The 22824-nt window shown below is 40.7% G+C and overlaps 1 protein-coding gene across 3 annotated transcripts in view; it reads right to left on the bottom strand.

Annotated features, from left to right (window-relative positions):
* Positions 1 to 22824, bottom strand: part of LOC136864398 (PHD finger protein 23A) — a 147188-nt gene that overhangs the window by 44005 nt on the left and 80359 nt on the right. The window lies entirely within an intron of this gene.

The raw sequence follows: 22824 nt of genomic DNA, 5'->3' as shown, positions 1-22824 counted from the left end.
TTTAGTGTCAGTACACCGAGTGTGTCCACCTCCATAGCGTAACGGTTAGTGTTATTAGCTGCCGTCCTCGGGGGCCCGGGTTCCATTCCCGGTACTGCCAGAAATTTAAGAATGGCAGGAGGGCTGGCATGTGGTTGAAATGGTACATGCAGCTCACCTCCAATGGGAGTGTGCCTGAAAAGAGCTGCACCACCTCGGGATGAGGACACGAGTTTACTTTACTTTACACCGAGTGTCTACAGATTTGAGCAAACCATTGTTCAATGACTTTTTCATGACCATTTCCTAAAATATTTCATGACTATCAAAACATGCAATAATGAATTAGAAAGAAAGAATGCCCACAACTCAATGTTTTGGCACTTTCAACAAGCATCCCCACTCACATTCTTTATTTATTTATTTATTTATTTATTTATGTATTTATTGATTTTGTAAAAGATTTTAGTACAAGATATCTTGTATTAAAGCATGTATTATACTTTAATGAGGAACCCAGTTCAGGGCCCTGACTGCTTTAGATTAAGTGTGGCTGAAGATGCTTACAAAGCTTAAGCAAAACATGTCCCATTTTAACATCTATGTAATATTTGTATCTTAAACTTAATGATTGTAAACTATTGGATTGGTGGTTTTTAATAAATTTGTTTGAAACTATTTACATTCTGTACTACAATACAGCTACCGTAATGAGACTCATAACATGTAATAAGGTGATGCACGTCGAACATTTATCTCCACTTTGGGATGGAGTTGTTTAGTATAGGTTGAAAAGTGTCAGCTTATGACATAACATTCCTTTAAAATGTCCACACTATGTCACTGTTGCAGTGGAATTGCAATGGCTATGATGGGCATCTTACTGAGCTGTGCAAACTAATCAAAAGGTGAGTATAGACTGCATTCCACAAAATAATCTTAGACCAGGTCATCATACGGTCTTCAGAACGACTATACTTGACAGAACAGAATTATGCTGACCGGGCTTCTGGTGGCGTTTGTATTGTTACTCGTTCCAATACGGTAAAGCGTTTCCACCAAGAACCCAGCTGGAGAGAGTAGCGGTACATGTTCAGTTGACTGTCACACCTACAGTTTGTAATGTTTATTTCCCAACAGGCCAATCTCTTAATGTCAATGATGTAATTGTTCTTGCTTATAATTGCCCACATTTTCCCCTCTTATTCCGTGGTTTTAATGCTCATCACCCGTTATGGGGCTCTGAAATGGCTTGCCCCACAGGAAGGGAGTTGGAACAAATAATAGGAGAGCAGGATTTATGGATTTTGAATACGGGGGACCCAGTACGTTTCAGTGTAGCGCACGGTACCTTCTCCTGCATTGATGTTAGCCTGTGCAGTGGTGCGCTCATTCCCCTGCTTTGGTGGAATGTACACTATCTCTACGACAGTGATCATTTACCCATTATTCTTACTTTCTTGAAACAGAAATTAATTCAGGCTTCTCCCCAACGGATTCTTAAGTGTGCTGATTGGCCGGAGTTCATATCATTAGCTGTCCTTAATGACGTACATAGCCGGAGCATAGGTGATGATATAACTTACAACATACAAATTATTCTTGCTATTCCTGAGGGGTCGATTCCATCTTTCTTTGGGAACCCTTAGAGTAAACTTGTTCCTTGCTGAAAGAAAGAAATTGCAGGAGCTATAAAAGAGTGTAGTCATGCTTATAAACGCTATCATAGGCAGCCTTTTATAGCCAAATTGGTAGCATTTAAAGGAATTCTACGCTAAGGAGAGAGCTTTTATTCGACAAAGAAAACTTCATGGGAATGAAACTAGTCGTCCATACATGACGTCACGTACAGTCATCTCAATTGTGCACTAAACATTGATGCATTTCAGGTGTAGAAGGACCATTCTTTGTACCAGAGATTTCTGTTGCAGGGAGTATTGTTACTGATCCACCCTCAGTTGCCAATTATCTATCAAGTCATTTCGCAGATGTCTGGTTCCAGGAATTACAATCCTGATTTCCCTGCTCTCAAGTTAGAGGCAGAATGTCACCATTAATGTTTTGCGACTTACGCTTCATAGGATTATAACGTGCTCCTTACGGAGTGGGAACTCCGCAGCGCCTTGGCGGTTCACAAAGACACAGCTCCCGGAGGAGCAGATAATGTCCATAACCAGATGTTGGAACACCTCAGCGAGAATAGTATCTTATTTCTTCTTCGGTGTTTAACCGAATCTGTATAGAGAGCGAGTTTCCGTCTCAGTGAAAAGAGGGAAAAGTAATTTCTCTCCTAAAGCCTGACAAAGATGCAAAGTACGTACGACATTACAGACCTATTTGCCTCACAAACTGTCGGTGTAAACTATTTGAGAAGATGGTGAATAGACAACTTGTGTGTGGAGAAAAAGTGGACTCCCCCCCCCCCGAATATCAAGGTGGTTTTCCAGCTGCCCACTTCACCAATGACCACTTGGTATGCCTGGAGAATTCTATCCAGGACAAGTTTCTCCAAAAACAGCATTTGGTGGCTGTTTTCTTCGATTTAGAAAAGGCCTATGACACCACATGGCGATATGCAATCTTTCAGTCCTGCAACAATGGAATTTCAGAGATAACTTGCTGGTTATTACTGCAAGCTTTTTGCCCCTCCACGTATTCTGTGTCCAAGTAGGAAGGGCATATTCGCAATATCATGTTCAGGAAAGTTGGAGTTACATAGGGATTGGTTCTCACAAGGGAACATACACAAAGGTGAAGTCGCCGATCGCGATGAAACTTAGCAAACACATTGAGGTACATGTAAAAACAAAGCCAGCATCAAATTTAGGCGCCAACATTCATTAACGCGTTAACTAAGGGGCCTAAAAGTTGCGACATTTCAAGTTCCGCGCAAACAGCGATGAATTCCTCCTGACCAATGCTTAGCCGGAACACTGCTTTGTGCCACACCTCTGCTCCTCCTCCCCACCGCACGGCCTGGTTCAGCACCACTCGTTTCCCTCTCCCCGCGCTGCCGTCTGCTTAGCTGTCGAACAGAACCTGTGCTACACTGCGTACGCTATCAGCCGTCCTCATAGCTCTCCCTTGGAATTTCCACATTGTATGGGCAGTGTACATTTTATGAAATATTTATGAAAACGTTTGCGACGAGTCCTTAAGGGCAATGTCACTGAGCGTGTCAAAAATTATTTTTCATCTTCAAGCAAAGCACGGAAGTCACGGTGAAGTCGGTCCGCTGAACTTTCGGGAGCTGCAGCTTTATGACGCGATTGAGGGCGAGTGTTAAGCAGTCAACTATTGTCAAATAGGTTTTGACGCTCACGGGGAGATGTCACACTGCGGACATAGGCCGTAATAACGTAGCTTGAAGCGTGGTCTTTTGCGCTGCATGTGAAATTGTAGGTTTATGATATGTTGATACCGATAACTCTGTCCGACTCGCTGGCTGAACGGTGAGCGTACTGGCCTTCGGTTCAGAGGGTCCCGGGTTCGATTCCCGGCCGGGTCGGGGATTGTAACCTTAATTGGTTGAATCCTACGGCACGGGGGCTGGGTGTATGTGTTGTCTTCATCATCATTTCATCCTCATCACGACGCGCAGGTCGCCTACGGGTGTCAAATAGAAAGACCTGCACTTGGCGAGCCGAACCCATCCTGGGATATCCCGGCACTAAAAGCCATACGACATTTCATTTCATTACTGATAACACTCTCGTTGTTTTTAAACGAACAGTTGTGTTCTCCGTTGTTCCTGTCAATACATATACACATAACAACATGTATTTTAGTTATTTGTTTAATTTTGTTTCAGAGCTTATAAGTTGCTGTCTTGAAGGTGACAGTCTCTATTTGGAGGACGTTACAAGTTTGACGTACAAGTCTGATCAGTCGGAGGAAACCGAAAAGGATATTGAATATAGCGAGCCAGAACCGGGACGAAGCCAAGACAGTGCCAGTTCGGCGGACACCGTAGACTTACAGTATAAAACAAGAGCAATCAACTTCTGGAGGAGTGGAAAACGGAAAAATCTTAAATTTACAACTGTGCAAAAGCACTTCCGTCGTTTACATAGTGTGTCACAGCTCTCCGCCTGGAAAAAAGTTGTGGATGAAGGAGGCTCTCTCCGAGACAAATTTGGTCTTATTGCGATGGATTGCAAGAAAAACTTTGACGCGGAGTACCGTACGTCTACCATCCATGACGCCACAATCAAACACTGGGCAATGCAAAGTGCCTGCTCTCGCGGGCTCCATGACTTTAAAGCGTCCTCACGCTGGGTGTACGACTTCAAAAAGAAATTTGGGATCACATCCCGAAAAATTACTGTCGTGACAACAACGAGAAAACTTGATAAGGAAAGTGACGTTATGGTGGAAGCCCAAATGTTTGTGGAAAACGTAAAAGAAAAAATACACATCACATGTTTTTAACAGCGACCAAAGCGGCTTTAATTTGGAAATGTACACCGGCAGAACATTAGCGCGCCGAGGAGAAAAGTCGATTAGCACGGTGGTCCAATCAATTCCCTCTACTACGCACAGCTACACGATTATGCCCACCATGTCAGCAGAAGGTGAGCTATTCTCCCCGTTGCTAATCGTTTTAAAGGAAAGAAATGGCGTTTTTGGTTCCCTTGTTAAGAAACGAATATTTTCACACGAAAATATTCATGTCGTGTGCACCACGTCTGGAAAGATGGGCAAAGCAGAAATTCAGAGCTGGTATAATGACATCTTGAAACCAAGTTTACCCGATGGACAAAATATTTTATTGTTAGATTCTTTCTCTGGCCACAATGCGCTTGTTCATGGCACGGAAGTTGAAGTTATGAAGATTCCAGCCGGCGCTACAGCCGTTTGTCAGCCATTTGACGTGTATGGGTTTCGGATTTGGAAAACATACACCAGACGAATGTATTCCGGGCTGCGACTTATGAATACCGGCATCGTGCTGCATCACCGTAACACCATCTTAAAGTTGCAATCACTGTTACATTTCCAGCTGACATCTCCTCGATTCATAAACATGTGGAAGTACTCGTGGTACCGCAGTGGGTACCTTGATGATCATCCTGGACAATTCGAACACCCGGTAGTGTATTCCTTTGACAGTGTTGGCTTGGTATGTTCTTTGTGCCCGAATACTAGTTTTGTCAAATGTGCGTGGTGTACAAAGGACTTGTGCGTCGCACACTTCTACGAGGAACACCACTATTGTAAAGCATACGTCCCTTGAGAAAAGTATGGTGCCTGTTGTTAATTGTGTTTTGTTTCAGTCGTCTTTTCACTATTTTGTAATGTGTCGAATAGACCATACATTGTTTTTGCTTACTATTATTGACGAGGAGTTTGCCCGATGTAATGTATATGGAGTCATTTATTGTGGTGCCTTGTAATTTTTTGTTGTTGTACCAGTTCGTACAATAGCCATGTACACCTTTACGTATGCAACTGCCATTTTACCCAGAAGACTGTAGTGTGATACTTTAATATGCCTACTTGTTGAATACATAGACCTCTGTCAGCTATAGCGCAAAAGTACGAGTAAGTAGGACTACAGCTCTGCCTGTGATTATGGTATATCTACTGCATATATAAATGCTATTTTGCTTTACGTCGCACCGACACAGATATGTCTTATGGCGACGATGGGATAGGAAAGGCCTAGGAATTGGAAGGAAGCGGCCGTGGCCTTAATTAAGGTACAGCCCCGGCATTTGCCTGGTGTGAAAATGGGAAACCACGGAAAACCATCTTCAGGGCTGCCGACAGTGGGGCTCGAACCCACTATCTCCCGATTACTGGATACTGACCGCACTTAGGCGACTGCAGCTATCGAGCTCGGTCATATATAAATGACCATCTTTAGTTCTTTTTAAAGACGTTGCTTATTACGTCAATCATTCCATGTCATACTCATATCAAAGTTGTCTATGCATTTAATTGATTTATGTTCAACAACCATGGCTGCAATTGAAATGTGTTGTGCCTTCCACTGCAAAACATAAATACATCGTTCAATACAAGCACAAATAAAAACATTCTATCTAGATTCCTTATACCAGAGTACGTAATACGGGAAATACCAGCAGTTTCTAACTCGGAGTTTATAATTGCTGTTGTTCGCGATTTTGTTTCGTTATGACACAACTGATAGCGTACACAAAATGGGGGTAGGGGAGTGGACATGAAAAGAAGGTCTGGACCTGTAACCATATTTTGATATGCCGAGGTAAAACATCTCATTACATTCATTGCGATCCTCTACCCGGGCACGTAATTTCTTTAAATAAAAGGATATGTAATGTTGTTTCAAGGTGGATGATTTATTTTAATAACTTTCATATGTATGTCCACTCTAAATGACACTACCGACAGCTTCAAGGTATTTCAGACGTAAATAATAATTTAAGCCTAGGTGGGACGCGGTACCTTATACCACGTTTGTCCACGCCCGATGGTGCTTAACTCGGGGTTGTACCCACGAATTGACAACTCACCGGAATTAGCAGGAATGAAAATATAACATTTGCATAAAATATTAGTAAATACGTTTAGGTTATTTATTATCATTATGTGTGAAACGGAACGTGATTTAAAGGATTTCAATAATTATAGTACGTAAAGAAGCAAAATATAGCGCCGGTCTCGTTCCACAGCCAAGCAGCCGGCCAGCGCGAGGAGAAGGGAGGGGAACGTGCCGGGGAGAACCACTTGGAGGGTAAAAGGCGGTGCAGAGGGTGTGTCTCCAGACGGGAAGTGTGTGTGCCGGCTTAGCATTGGCCAGCAGGTATTCATCGCTGATCGCGCGGAACTTGAAATGTCGCAACTTTTAGGTCCCTTAGTTAACGCGCTAATGAATGTTGGCGCCTAAAATTGATGCTGGCTTTGTTTTTACATGTACCTCAATGTGTTTGCTAAGTTTCATCGCGATCGGCGACTTCACCTTTGTGTATGTTCCCTTGTCAGTGTCGAATCTGTTTGCATTTACCATAAATGTTATCATTGCTGCTGCTGGTTCAGCAGTAGTACAGTCGCTATGCTATATGTGGATGATTTGGCATTATAGCTCACAAAATATGGCGGTCACAGAGTAACAGTTACAGCAAGCGTTAGGAGAGCGAAACAGTGGACCTTAGAACACGGCTTTCGGTTTTCAACTACAAAGACCTCTGTTGCTCACTTCTGCCAGAAGCACACTCTTTACCCCCATCCTGAACTTTATTTAGGGGTGGTCGCTCTTCCTATAGTTGACACACACCAATTTCTTGGATTACATTTTGATAGTAAATTGCATCAATAGTCGACTGTGTTGAGAAACTGAATACTCAGTTTCGTAGTGGCACTGCGTAAGGGGCAAACTGCACTGTGCTTCTACGATTTTATAGGGCACATATCTTATCTGGATTAGACTACAGCAGTGCAGCGTATGGATCAGCAAGGCAAAATGTTCTTACAAAACTGACTAGCATCCACCACAGTGGACTTATGATTTCATCGGGAGCATTCCGTACAAGCACCATTGCCAGCCTGCTCGCTGAATCTAGCATGCCACCTTTACACCTGAGGTGCCACTAAACGATATTGTCCTATGCTGCGAATTTGCAACAGATGCCACTTCGCACAATGGAAACCATCAGCTGTACGCTGCTTATCCACGAGAAACACAGCCAACAGTTAGACAATGTTCGATGTACCTTCAATTCTTCGTCTCTTTAGACGTTCAAGTAAGGTATCTCCGTGGTTAATGCGGTGACCTGAAATAATCCTTGTTCTGTACACCAGTACAAAAGTTAACATGACTCCTCCACTTATCAGTCTCTTCCCGTCTGTTGTTAGCTGGTATCCAGGTTCAGGAGTTATTTACACTGATGGTTCAAGGGTAGAAGCAAAAGTAGGCTGTGCGTTCGGTACTGATACGAGGTTTCATTTTCCTCTACCGGAAACAGTTAGATTGTACACAGCAGAGCTATGCTATCCTTTAAGCTCTGCGGTAAGTGCTGTTCAATGAACTTCGGCACTTTGTCCTGTATACTGACAACGTTAGCTCGTTGCTGTCTATTGATATGTTTCCTGCGGCACCCTCTGTTTTTGTGGCTCCACAGCCACATGGGTGTAGTGTGAAGTGAGTTAGCTTATAGGGCCCCCAAGGAGGTGGACAGATTGCCCCTGTTGCCTTACAAGGGTCCAGCTAGTGATATTTGTCTTTAGTGGAGGCATTTGGTGTTCCCCATTGGGAGATGGGACAGGCCACACCTCTTTCAAATAAGATGAGAATGATTAAAGGAATCGCTTGACGTTTCTAGGAGAGAAGCAGTGTTATTATCTTGTCTTTGGGTCATCCATGGTATAGGAATGCACTTCTACCTACTGTAGGGGAAAAGCCCCCCTTAATGTGTACTTGCGACGGTCATCTGACTGTAGTACACATCCTTACGGAGTGGGGCCGATCTGTGTCATTGTAAAAAAAACTTCAGAGTAATATCTCGCCCATTCTGTTAGGTGATGAACAGCCAGTAATTTATGTTATACATTTTATGAGGAACAGTGGGCTGTTTTGTCACATTTAAAGTCAATTTTCTATTTGTTTCTAATTTTTATTGTATTGTTAAATTCTTGTTTATTCTCTTAGTTCTGTTTTAGTCTCCCTTTGTATATTTTTAATGCAGTTTTTACTTTTAATCTGAATGAAATATATGATTTCAAAGCCAATGCTTTTAACACATTTTAATTTATTATAAAATAATTTTTAAGAAAATAAGGCACTGCAAAATAGATCCACAGATTATTTTAAATTAATAATCACTCCATCGTGGTCTTATAACTCTAGCTAGTGAGTGATTTTTAAATTTTAATAATAATAATAATTATTATTATTACATTTTGTTTCTTGCTTGTTGTTTATAGGGGCCTAACATCGAGGTCATCGGCCCCAACATTTTGTTTCATCTCGTAGCATTAGAGTCCAATGACCGAGATGTTAGGCCCCTTTAAACAACAGGCATCATCATCATCATCATCATCATCATCATCTCAGTAATTAACTCTCTTTCCTTTGCTATGGCTTTAAAGAGACACATTTCACTAGTGACTGCATATCCAAACTGGATATTTTCAGTTGCTTATTTGCATATCCTTGTTTTCACTTTCTGGAATCTTTGCCTTTTGGCTGCATAATGTACTACAGTTACTACTAGCCTATTCAAGGGGGTCCTTATTTTTTCCTCCAATCACATATGGAACTCTCGTCCACAGTGTACTGTCTTCCTGCAGTGCAATTGCTAATTTGCTCTTTCTGTCTCTTGTATGTGGAGCTTTTCTTTACCTGTGAATGATCTATAATGAGAACTCGCACTGACCATCCTAAACAAATCATGTTACTTAAACAGATTCTTTGTAAATGCATTGTAATTGTGTACGTGGCCCCCTTCTTGGGTCTGGCAGGATCAGATTTGCCAACGGTGTGGGCAGAAAAATACCAACTTCCAGATTTCTGAGTCAGAAGTACTGTACAGTCCTCGATGCAAATAATATCCACACCCTAAATTTCCACCACTGAGTTTTGAGAAACACATGCAGGGATTGTGTATTCCCACCGAGCATTATCTCGTCTTTATCTATCATACACCCCAATTCCCCTCCCTTCCCTGAAGTACAGCAGTGGGCAGCGGGTTGTGCTCTAGCACCACAAACACGGCAAGTTTGTCAATTTGAATTGCATAACCCATTTCCTCTGCCAATCTGATTGCACCATTGTTTTTTTGTTAACACAAAGAGCTCTCCTGATTTTTTTGTCAGTATAATTTAGATACACCCAATACTGTATATATGTGACTCATTTGACTGACTTGAGACAAAATACACAGATCGATATCACTCCCAAAATCCTTCAGTAAGCTTACACGAGTAAACAGATTTAACAGTGCTTAAGGCAAAGATTATTGATAGTAATTAACACGTTAAAGATGATGTGGGGTGACGGACGCTCATATTTAGGCTGTCGCCTGAAACTAGCGCTATCATTCGCCATTGTATTGCATTGCTTGTTCACGTAAGGTGTTCATAGAGTGCAGCACGGTGTCCATTCCTTTCTCAGCACGCTGTGCATTGCACAACAGACAGTGGAATATCTCTGACATCTGTCACCCCATACAGGGTGACATACGCAACCACCAGAATTCAATTATTAATGGCAAGGAAAATAATGTGGATTGGAGTCTAGTACTGTTTTATTCTTACATAGTGGTCGAGATTTAGCACTCCGAGGAAACTGTAAACCGGGGCTACATGTGAATAAAAAATGTTTCTGCAAACCTGAGAATGTTACCCATTAATTAACACGGCTGGTGATATGGTTGAATCATCGCACGATGCAGCACTGGAATCTTTGCTAGTATCCTCACTACACAAACTACTGTCCAATTCCAACTCAGGAAAGGTGGCATCATATTGCAAATCCGAAATGTCAACATCACTTGATTCAGAACTTGAACCTTTTTCAAGTTGTTGTTCTATCTCTCTATCAGTAATCATGTCTTACTAGACACAGAAACACATATAACATGAATTAAATTCTTGTCACAAAACTGTAAATTACAAGGAACTCATTGAAAGACGCGTAAACCAACAACTCACAACACACAGCACAGTGTTCCACAACAACAAAGGTAAAAAGGCCGTCGGCGCACGCTTTCTCTATTTTATTATCAACCCAATAACCATTTGTCACCCCAATAGGGGGACAAAAATAGTAACTTTGAACATGAATTATGTCTTTGATTATCACCAAAATGAAATTACGCACATCCGTAGCCCACAACAACCTGAAATATGTATATCGCATTTCCACAGTTTACCACAAAAAAACAAATGTACACATCGACGTTAATGTGTCAAAACAAAACTATGCCCGTAGATGTTAGGTTGCCTTATGATATATCATACATTTTAATTTCACAGTACTTACTAATGAAGTTTATTCACAAATTACAAGTGTAACAAAAATACAAGGCTATTCACTTAAGATGTTAATGGTATACCAATTATCTCTGGTGAATAACCATGTACAATTTATATAATAGTACATAGCTAAAACAGGTAATTTTGTGAATAGACCAGATCTGCATGTTTGTTTGGACTAGTGCTAACAGTTACAAGGCTGAGTAGCAGTGAAACAAATTTTTCTCAAACTAAAAAGCTCCTTAACATTGAATTAAAACAGCAGCTTGTGCCGACTTAGCAGAGGCAGAAGTTCTTTTAGATAAAAAGTTATCCTATAGCCAGTTTTTGGAGATTTGACGACCAATGTGTTAATATACTGTGGACCAAAAAAAATCAAGAGATCAGAGATATCCTAGCCAAGCAATCTAAGCATAAGAAGTGGTAGCTTAGAGAATATTTCACAATAAGGTTATAGATCAATGGGTACAGGAGCTTTCGAGCATGGATGCCCAATCCAAGAAGTATTTTTACAGTTTAACAATTTTTAAGAATCATTAATCGATTGCACGACCCCTTTTTGCACTTTAGATATAACACATCATCTACCACAGAAAAATACCACGTAAAATCCCCTTAATCAATCAATAAATCAATGAAAACTAAGAGGAACCTGTATACCCATATTCAGGCAAAGCATTTGCACAAAAATTTAGTCTCAACACAAAGACATTTCCAAAACCAGCAGCATACCAATCAATGCAACTTGCCATATTATACGCCTATCATTATCAAAAAGGGGCTCGATTTCAAAATGTTTTCAAACACGGAAGAGGACTACGGAAAAAAAATACCTTCACCTATGTAAAATTGTCCCATGTGGCCAGCACATTTTCTCTTTCCAGATTAACTCTATCATAGCCTTTCCAAAACGAAAACAATTGGGGCAACGGCAAGACTACTAGCTCGGCCAACATGTGCTTCCCTCTTGAACTGTCTTAGGTTAGCTGAAATTTACTACATTCAGCATCAATCCAAATAGATACATATATTGAACTTTTGCAGTTGGTAGGCAAGCAATTGTAATTATACTTAGAATTGAGAAAATGAAAACCTACAACCTGTTTTCCAGTCATTGACCGGGTCAGGGATGGAATGAATGAAGCAGATATAGGCTATTAGTACGATGGGGTCGCCACTCCCAAAGTGATTTAGTAATGAATGATAGATGCTATGAAATGAGAATGGAGAGTGTTGCTGGAATGAAAGATGACAGGGAAAACCGGAGTTCCCGGAGAAAAACCTGTCCCGCCTCCGCTTTGTCCAGCACAAATCTCACATGGAGTGACCGGGATTTGAACCACGGTATCCAGCGGTGAGAGGCCGACGCGCTGCCGTCTGAGCCACGGAGGCTTCTTTAGAATTGAGAACGACTAAAAATTCATTGTTGAATATTCTTCAAAGTATCAAATTAATAGAGAATACAGTGAGCACTTGAGAGGAAAAGCAGCTATAGACCTCTGCAAAGTAAATATTGTAAAATTAACTTTAAGTTTTTCCTAGTTTTCACACCTTTAAAAATATAATTTAAAAATTCAGCATCACAATATACGTTGAAATATTAAATGGATGGGCAGCTTGCCTCACAATATCTTCAAATATAAGCAATAACTACATCTCAACTTTCAATAAAAGTTATTCCACACAAGATTCTGTACACATGTTGACAGTGGATTTCTTTTTTGCAACCTTGAAAACATTCTCTATTTCAATGATGCCTAATGGTGTTATCGTGTCTGTAGTCAGATTACCAAAAAAAATGATACGATCAAGAAAACCTATTTGTGGTAGAAATTGACTGTTCTGAACTGATTATGTTAAGAAAGCCAACAAGAAGCAAGCATAATGCAATTATTCCTTTGACTATTACCAGTCTTAAAAAAAGACCAGTAAATATACAGATATAGGTTCCAAACAAAATGGGAGAGGGGTGTATAACATAATGGCTTAGATCAGTGGTTCCCAACCTGGGGGCGATCGCCCCCAAGTGGGTGAAACGGGTTGTCAGGGGGGGGGGGGGGCAATAAGTATTCAAAGGGGGGAAAATTAAAATAGTACTGTACAGTACAAGTTGCCGGGTAGCACGAGTCATTGGCTGTTCTCAGCCGACGAGTTCACTTCACTCACCCCTCTCCGCAGTCCCCAACTGTTGTTGCTCAGCGCGGCCGACTGGTGACGCAACCCCCCCCCCCCCCTTCCTGTCATCACAACACACTTGCCATTTACCTACATTCGTCTTCAATCTTAACTAGCCTTTGTGTGCCTCATCATCAGTTTTTGTGGGTGTCTTTTCTGTTTTTGTGCGTTTGTTTTGAAGTGTAGAAGCACAATGGATTCAAAAAAGAAGTGTCGTCAATACTCAGCTGAGTATTTAAAATTCGGTTTTCTCGCGTCACCACAAAATGTGCAGTTTCCACATTGTCTTTTGTGCGATAAAACATTTACTAGTAATGAAGCCATGAAGTCTTCGCGAATGAAAGATCATTTATCGACAGTACATCCAGTGATAAAGTGAGTAAGGAACTTAGTTATTTTCAACACCTCAAAGCTAAAGCTGATAAATGGTCTAATGTGAGTGAATTATTTAAAGAACGAGCAACCGATCTTGACAAAGGTCTTCTTGCTTCTTACGAGGTGTTTTTATTGATCACTAAATGTGGTAAACTCACACGATTGGCGAAACTCTTGCTTTACCGGCTATCAAAAATATTTGTTGAAATCATGCTAGGCGAGGGCCCTAGTAATAAGATACGTCAATCCGTTCCTTTGAGCAATAACACTGTTTCCAGGCGAATTGATGAAATGGCCACGGACGTTGAATCCAATCTCACCAACTTGTTGCAAAAAGTAAATTTGCATTGCAGACTGATGTATCAACTGTGATTGATAACAAAGCAATTTTATTTATCAATGAGCAAAAGGAAACTATCGAGGAAATGTTTGCTAGAATTTTAGTCACTGATACGAAGGGATCGTCGATTTTTAAAGGGGTGCAAGATTATTTTAAGGAAAAAGAGATTCCCCTAACAAACGTGAGCGCTTGCACAACAGACGGGGCTCCTGCCATGTCAGGTCGTCATGCTGGGTTTCTAGCCCACCTTAAGAAGGGCCAGAGGTATCGCTATTCACTGTGTGATTCGTCGTCAACACTTAGCTGCGAAAAAATTGAGTGGGGCCCTGCATGAAACCCTACAACTGGTTATTACTTGTGTCAATAATATCAAAGCTAATTCCCTCAATGACCGTCTGTTCCGACAACTTTGCCATGAAAATGATTAGGAATTCAAACGCTTGCTTCTACATACGGCCGTGAGGTGGCTTTCCACAGGAAACTGTTTGCACCATTTCTTCGAATTATTTGACACGGTTACCGAGTTTCTCCTCACGTCTGACCCTGTTTTAAGTGAGAATTTGAAGCAACACAAGTTGTAACTCCCGTACCTTACAGATATTTTTGAAAAAATGAACGAAGTCAATAAAAGGCTTCAAGGAAACAAGATGAACCTTATCAAGGCCAAAGGAATTACTTCATCATACATCGCCAAGTTTGATATTCACAATGTAAATATTTGCCGTAAAGAGCTGATTCAGTTTCTGACCTTTAAAACGTGTTCATTGTCAGATAACGAGGCTCCTGAACTCCGAGAAGAAAAAATCCTATTTTTTAGTGATCACCTTGACCAGTTAAGAACTGACATGGAATAAAGACTTGAAGATTTGACCAAGTTATAAAGTCTGGATTGGATTCTAGATCCATTCTCGTTTGAAGTTGTGGATAAGCTTGATAGCTCCTTGCAGATGGAGTTTTTAGATCTGAAGTATGACACAACTGTGGGGAAAAACTGAACCACTTCTCATCTCGTTCGCGCCAACCTATTTAGTTGAAAAAGTATTTAGCTCTGTTGTCCAACTCCTCACAAAACAAAGAAATAAGTTGGATATTTGCCTCAAAGGAGACTTGCGCCTGAACTTGACAAGTATAAAGCCGGATATTCAAGCTTTAACAGAAATCTGCCAAGCACAAGGCAACCATTGAAAAGGTAAAATAAAACAATAACAAAAAAAATTTCAAACTTTAATTAATTTTTTCAAATTTTGACTTCAAATTTCTCATTTTTTTCAGATTCAAATGTAAAAATGGAAACATGTACTCCTGTTTTTTGAATGTATGTCAAGGATCTTAGTTAATTATTTCACTTCTTTGTTCTTAAAAAAATCTGTAAAAGTGTACATTTTAATTTTTTCTATTTTATTTAAGAATGACCGGATAAAACTGCTTTGGTTGTTTTTATATACGGTAATAAAATTTTTTAAAGTAATAAAACTCCTTTGTTATTTACACTTAACTTCAAATTAAAATTAGGCATTCAATGAAAATGAAAAACGGGGCGATAGATGTTAGTCAATCTCCAGAAAGGAGAGGTGGGCCACAAAAGGTTGGGAACCACTGGCTTAGATGGTGGCTTTTACACAGCATGAGTATCAAGCCTTCTCTCACCATTACGCACAATGAGACGAAGTGGCTCCAGCAACTACAAAGACACTACTGATAGAGAAGAAATTATGTAAGACCCTTACATAAAATAACTCTTCATAATAAATTCTAAACAAGAGAGAGTCCAGGTCCATGGCTAAATGGTTAGTGTGCTGGCCTTTGGTCACAGGTTCGTTTCCTGGCAGGGTCGGGAATTTTAACAATCACAGGTTAATTTTGCTGGCACGAGAGCTGGATGAATGCGACTTCATAATCATTTCATCCTCATCACGAAGTGCAGGTCGCCTACAGGTATCGGATAAAAAAGACCTACACCTGGCGAGCCGAACATGTCCTAGGACACACCCGGCACTAAAACCCATACGCCATTTCATCTCAATAAGAGAAAGCAAGTGTCTAATGAATTGCACAATACAGCTGGCCGAGAGAAGCTAATATTATATTTGCATTGCTAGGTGCTGGGTCATGTATACAAAAGAAAGTAGATGAGAAGGGAAAAATATGGAATGGCACCAAGGGTCCACCAAGGCAGTTAAGATGCAACTTCTTACTTAGCAGTCCATGCTAGAAATATGACTAGATGAATGCTCCATTCTCCAAATATTTCTGATTTTGAAAACATATCACTGAATGTTTTATTAATAAAAATTTACCATGTAAGAGGCAGACATCACAATGATTTGGTTTAAAAAACGTGAAAATGGTATCCTTAAATAGTCTTTTTATTACATAGTGTTACAAGTACATCAATACTATTCATCTACCAGGGAAAAAAAAAATACTGAGTGGCCAAAAGTCACGGAAAGGGTTGTCCCATTAGAAAATGTGCCGTGTATGACCCGAGCGTTGCAGCTAGCTGAGCAGGCTCCCACAGACACCAGTGCCGTGAAAATGGCAACATGTCGCGAGTTAACCAACTTTGAATGTGGGATGATCATCGGCGCACGGGTCATAGCACTGCGGAGATTACACGTGAATTTGGGTTTGCGAGGTCAACAGTGTCGAGGGCGGATATTCAAAATTGCACAGACAATGTTACCACCCGCGTAATCCACTGCACGGCAAGACCACAGGTGTTTAACGAACGGACATCAAGTCGCCTCTGCAGAACCACACTGGGCGCTCGACAGGCTACTGCGAGTCAGATCACCACCCAGTTGAATGTTAGGAATCAGGAATCCATTTCTACCAAGACTGTAAGGGGCAACTGCACCGCATAGGTTTCAACAACCGACGACCAAGTCGTGTCCCCTTGCTGACACCTCGACACAGAGCTCAACGACGTTCATGGGCCCGCAGACATCGGCAATGGACCATGGAACAGCGGCGGCGTATGATATAGTCCGATGAATCCCGGTTCCAGTTGTATTGAGCTGATGGGCACACGAGTGTGGCGTATTTCCCATGAAGCTACGGATCCTGCGTATCAACAAGGTTGTATCCAGGCAGGAGGTGGCTCAGTTCTGGTCTGGGCGGCGTTCTCATGGTTGCAATTACTCCCCATTGTCAGCCTGCAGGGAGCGCTGACAGGTGCACGTTACGTGGACATCCTTTCAGACCATCAGCAATTTGCTTTACGTTGCACCAACAAAGATAGGTCTTATGGTGATGATGGAATAGGAAAGGCCTAGGAGTGGGAAGGAAGCAGCTGTGGCTTTAATTAAGGTACAGCCCCAGCATTTGCCTTGTGTGATTATGGGAAACCATGGGCAACCATCTTTAGGGCTGCCGACAGTGGGGTTCTAACCTACTATCTCCTGGATGCAAGCTTACAACTGCGTGCCCCTAACCGCACATCCAACTCGCCCAGTCAGACCAACCGCATCCCTTTTGGCTCTAAAATACCCCGATGGGGATGCCATGTTTCAACAGGACAATGCGCCATGTCACTGCTCTGTGGTGCCATGCAGGTGGTGGTTGGAGGAGCACTCCAGTGAAGATACGACCATGGATTGGCCCTAAAATCCCCCGATCTTAATCCAGTCGAGCATTTATGTCGATGCTGGTGTACGCTCCATGAACCCCGCACCAACTACACAAGATATTTTGTGGGTAGCAGTCCAAGATGTGTGGGTCCAGAACCCTCCAGAACGATTCCAACACCTTGTAGAGTCAACGCCTCGCCGCATTACTGCCGTTTTGAGGACTTGTGGAGGAGCAACTCTTTACCGACGTCACATTCAGTATCTTACCATGACAATTGGCCACATACTCAAAAGGCCTGATGATATTTGAGGTGAACAACTTATCCTTTCAGTTAGGATTCTGATGCACACACCAATTCAACATTTTAACTTCATAAGCCTTTACTTATGTTTTTCATGTTGAAGGCTATCAATATTAACTATATATACCTGTTTGTTACATATGGTGGTCAACTAATTCCTGTATTGTTTTTAATACCTACCTTGACCCTCAGAACATAATCAAGCATAATATAATGAATACAGTATACATTGTAACACTGCGAAGTTTAAATTTAAGTCCATGGAATACGATTCAGGGGCTGCGAGAATAGAAAACTGAACTTATAATAATAATAATAATAATAATAATAATAATAATAATATGTTATTGGCTTTATGTCTCACTAACTACTTTCTTTTTTTGTTTTCCGAGATGCCAAGGTGCCGGACTTTAGTCCCATAAGAGTTCTTTTACCTGCCAGTAAATCTACAAACATGGGGTGACGTATTTGAGGACCTTCAAATACCACCGGACTGAGCCAGAATTGAACCTGCCAAGTTGGGGTCAGAAGGCCAGCTCCTCAACCGTCTGAGCCATTTGGCCCGGTGAAACTGAACTTAAAGGGTCACAGGATGAGTAGCACAAGTTTATTGTAGTAGGTGATACTCTTCTCATACACAACAGACCTTGGATTGAAGGAATCATTCAAAAATAGTCATAGTCAAAGTGATTCATTGACTCATGGGGTTGACAAGGGGCATTGATAGTCTCCTACATCTCAAACAATTCAGAACATCTACATTTCTCCCTGTATGAATGCAAGCACCACAATCGTATAAAAAAACATCAAGACTATTCATGTAATTGTGAGCCAATATTAAAAACTGTTATTTTGCACACATTTTTTACCACATCTTTAGCAATTCAGGAAGAAAAATTTATAAAAAATTCAAAAGTTACCAAATACACCTAAACCTTCGGCAATGAATCTCCTACTGATGAACTAACATGAATGTGGTGATTTTTATATCTCTGAATCACAGCTCTGGAAAACACTATTACTGTAAGCGTTCAGTAACTAGCAATGTATCGTACTAGGAAAATTAGTGACATAAGAGAAATTAACATTTTTGTGATTAGAGATTCAAAATTAGAAGCACTGCCATATTAATGTTTTGTCACTGACCAGTCTTATCAAATCTACACTTCAGAATACTAGGTGGATATATGTTAACCAATTATTAAACTACCGGTGTATCTAAATTATACCAACAAAAATATCGGAGATGTTCTTCACGTTATGTAAAGAATGATGGCATAATCAGGTTGGCAGAGAAATTTTCTTTTTTGTTTTTGAGAAAATTAAGTTACTTTGTTACATCTTGGCACGCAATTCAAATCAAACATATCTCTGTATTTGCAGTGCCAGAGCACATACCACAGCCGGCTGTTTTGCTTCAGCGAAGGGAGGGAAAGTGGCGCGAAAATGCTCCATGTGAATGCACAAGCTTCTTGTTTGTTTAATGCAGTCCCTTCCCAGCTGTAGTAAGCTGTTCTGTCCATATTGGCTACTAATTTTCAGTATAAATTGGTGAGAATGGCTCTGTTTCGATACACACACAAAAGAATCGGCTGATATGTACCTAGTCTATGGCACAGCAAATGGCAACAGGAGAGAAGCCGCACTGATTTATGGCGTCAGAAACCCTAACCACTGCTAACACCATCATTCAAGCTTCGTGTCCATTGGCAGGCGACTGCGTGAAGTATCGGTTTACTATCGATATTTGGGCCCACATTGTTAGGGACTATTTACTTGGGCCGCATGTCTTTCCTCCTTGCCTGAATGGTGAGGAATGCTAGTTTCTTGGTAGAATCATTGCCAGGGTTATTGGAAGATGTTCCTCTGAGTATTCGGCAACAAATTTAGCTGTGTCATCATGGCACTCCACCGCATTTCATTCACTATGTCACACAGCACTTAAAATGATCATTATCCAGCGAGATGAATAAGCCATGGGGGGGCCAGTTAAATGGCCGATGTAACTCCCACAGACTTTTCTTGTTATGTGAAGATTGAAGTAGAAGGTGAAATATTGGAGATTTACTGTAATCAAACCATTGGGCATATTGTTTCATTCATTTGGTATCTCATTCATTCTACATTGTAGAGTAAATGAATGAACGATCGTGTGGCAGCAGCAATGCATCTTCACGCATGTTAAATAATAAAGAATGTTATTGAGACAAGCAGACGAGAGGAGAAATGATCAGGTGCATTGTGTATCTTTAACTGTGTGTTCTTATGCTCTGTGTACAATTACGGCTGCTTAATGAACACTTGCCTGTAAGAGTCGAACAAAGAAACTTGTGCATTCGCCCGGAACATTATCAACCCATTTCCTCTCCCTTCCCTGAAGCACAGTAATAGTATGTGCTCTGGCACAACCAATATGGTAAGTTTGTCAATTTGATTCACATGCCCGGAAGTAATAAAGTAACCTCATTTTACCCAAAAGAAAAATTTTCTCTGCCAATTCAATTATGCCATCATTATTTATACAAAGTTATTCAAAATTGTCAGGATCTCAAAAAAATCATAATACACAGTGCAAATGACATAGGAATACAAATCTTGTTTTATTGTGTACTGTAAGTCAAAGTTATTTTTTACAAACATTACAAAGGCTCAATATGTGCCTTTTGCCACACACACACACACACACACACACACACACACACACACACACACACACACACACACACACACACACACACACACACACACACACACACACACACACACACACACACACACACCCCTACTACTCCCGTTTGGACTGTGGCTCGCATGCGCTGCCTGATTTCCAAAATATTCACCGGTAGAGGAGGACCAAACACTTGATCTTTAACACATCTCACAAGAAGAAATCACACGGTGATAAATCGAGTTAACGTGGTGACAGGGTAAAAGCATTTGATCACAATCTGTTCCATGCCCAATCCGTCATTGTGGTAGTTCTTGGTTTAAAAATGCTTTGACCTCCCCGTGGAAGTGAGATGGTGCACCATCTTGTTACAGCATGTCATCGTCCCTGTTGTCACCCAACTGAGGTAACAGCCATTCTGAAAGCATGTCCAGGTAAGTCGGCCATGATACTGTCTGCTCATTGAAGAAGAATGGGCCAGAGACCTTCTTCTTTGAAACAGCACAGAACACATTCACCTTTGGGGAGTAACGCACGTTCTACATAACAATGGTGGTTTACTGCTCCCCAAATTCGAATGTTTGGTTTATTGACCTTTCCACTTACACGGAAGGTTGCTTCATCGCTGAAGACTAGTCTGTCACGAAAAACCATTATCTTCATAACGTCCTTGCAGTGTGATGCAAAAATTCAAAGGACTTCGTCGTTACCTGTTAAAGCTTTATGAAACTGTAAGCAATAGGGCTTCATCTTCAACCGCCTTTGTAACACACACCATAATGTGGTTTGAAGTATATTCAGTTCCTTGCTGCCTCTTGTAGTCTATTTCTTAGAACTATGGAGATGAGCACTCCTGATTTGATTTACTGCTTCTTCTGACACAGAGGGACGCCCAATACTTTCCCCTTTATACGAACAACCTGTGTCCACAAATTGAGCGTACCATCTGCGAGTAGAGTTGTTGGAGGGAGGGCCCTTTCCGTATTTTGTTTGAAAATGGCGCTGGACTAGGGTATTGGAGCGATACTGATGATATTCAAAAGCACAAAACGCTTTTTCCTTACTACAATCTGCCATTTTGTAAACACTGCTGTAGTTGCTATCTGACGGTAACTGATGTCACTATAGTCGATGCACAAAAAAAATTGAGAATTTGTCTAACCATCGCTGCAACAATAATAGTATGTTTTCCATTGTTTTTAAAAAATCACAAAACCCCAACAATCATTTTGAATAACATGAAGAGCATTACTGATTTTTATTGGTATAATTTAGATACACTCTGTAGGCATGGAGAATATGAAACCACAATGGTAGTGAAAAGATTAGGGATGAAATAAGGAACATCTGTAGCTACAAACTATTCAATAATAAAACTCATATTTGCAGTTTTTATCATAAAAGGGAAGAAGAGAAATGAAACAGAAGACACTAAATTTTCACAATAATAATTAATTACTTTCAGTTTTTCATTCATTTGAGGGGCTTGAGAGACAATTCATCACCTATTCTGCTTATCTATAGTATGAATAAGTGTGATAGGCTAAATTATTTTTTCATTAATGCAAATACAGTAATTCTTTGGCCCCAAGACAGACACGTAGCCCAGGACAAAACATGAGGTAAATTCCTGGCTTTTTCCAGCAGCGATCAAACCTAGAGAAAAATCTTGCAGAGAAAAAAGTTGCCTAGTGTATCAGAATTCATATCTTAGATATCTGAATGGTGCAACTTATAATCCTATCATGCAGAGTTAGTTAATGACCTCAGCTGCAAGATGAATATTGCTAATGAAGGCAGACAATTTTTCAGATTTTCTTGTTATTCAATATTTCCTTTTCTCCATGTTACATAAAATTTATATTAAAAACATCAGGCCTGGTTTCAGTCTGGGTCTTCATTTAATTTTTCAACATGACAAGTATTAGTCTTGGGACCACAAAGCAGACTTTTATTCCTCTTCTGATTTCATAAAAAACATCCATAAATGGAAGATAGTTTTTAATCCTGCTTCTTAACAGAATAAAGACATACACAATGTTCCTTAGTACAACAATAAAAAAATTGTAACACGAAAACAACATATCATAGATGACACTTTTAAGAAAACAAGTCCCCAAAACCGTGAACAATTCTTGTTTTACACACACACACAGAGAGAGAAAACCAATGAGAGCGAAAAAGACGTTTGTTAAATAAAAGGATTAGATTTTTCCCATACAGGAGCAAGATGAGGCATGAAATAAGTTAAAATTTTTGATGGTTAGCCTGCACCAGAATGCAAGATATGCAGGCTAATACATCAGTTTCAAACCATACTCCTCTCTGAAACAACAGTGCAGATATGTACACCAAAGCTTGAAAATAACAACTGACAGTGGGCAAAGTGGCATGCATATACATTACTTTGGGGCATTTCTCTACCGTGCTTACAATTCTTAACAGGTCTTTGTGTAT

Source organism: Anabrus simplex, chromosome 2, assembly GCF_040414725.1.
Source record: "Anabrus simplex isolate iqAnaSimp1 chromosome 2, ASM4041472v1, whole genome shotgun sequence".
NCBI classification, from domain to species: Eukaryota; Metazoa; Arthropoda; class Insecta; order Orthoptera; family Tettigoniidae; genus Anabrus; species Anabrus simplex.
Note: the sequence above shows the minus strand (reverse complement) of the source record. Positions and strands in the feature narration are given on the sequence as shown.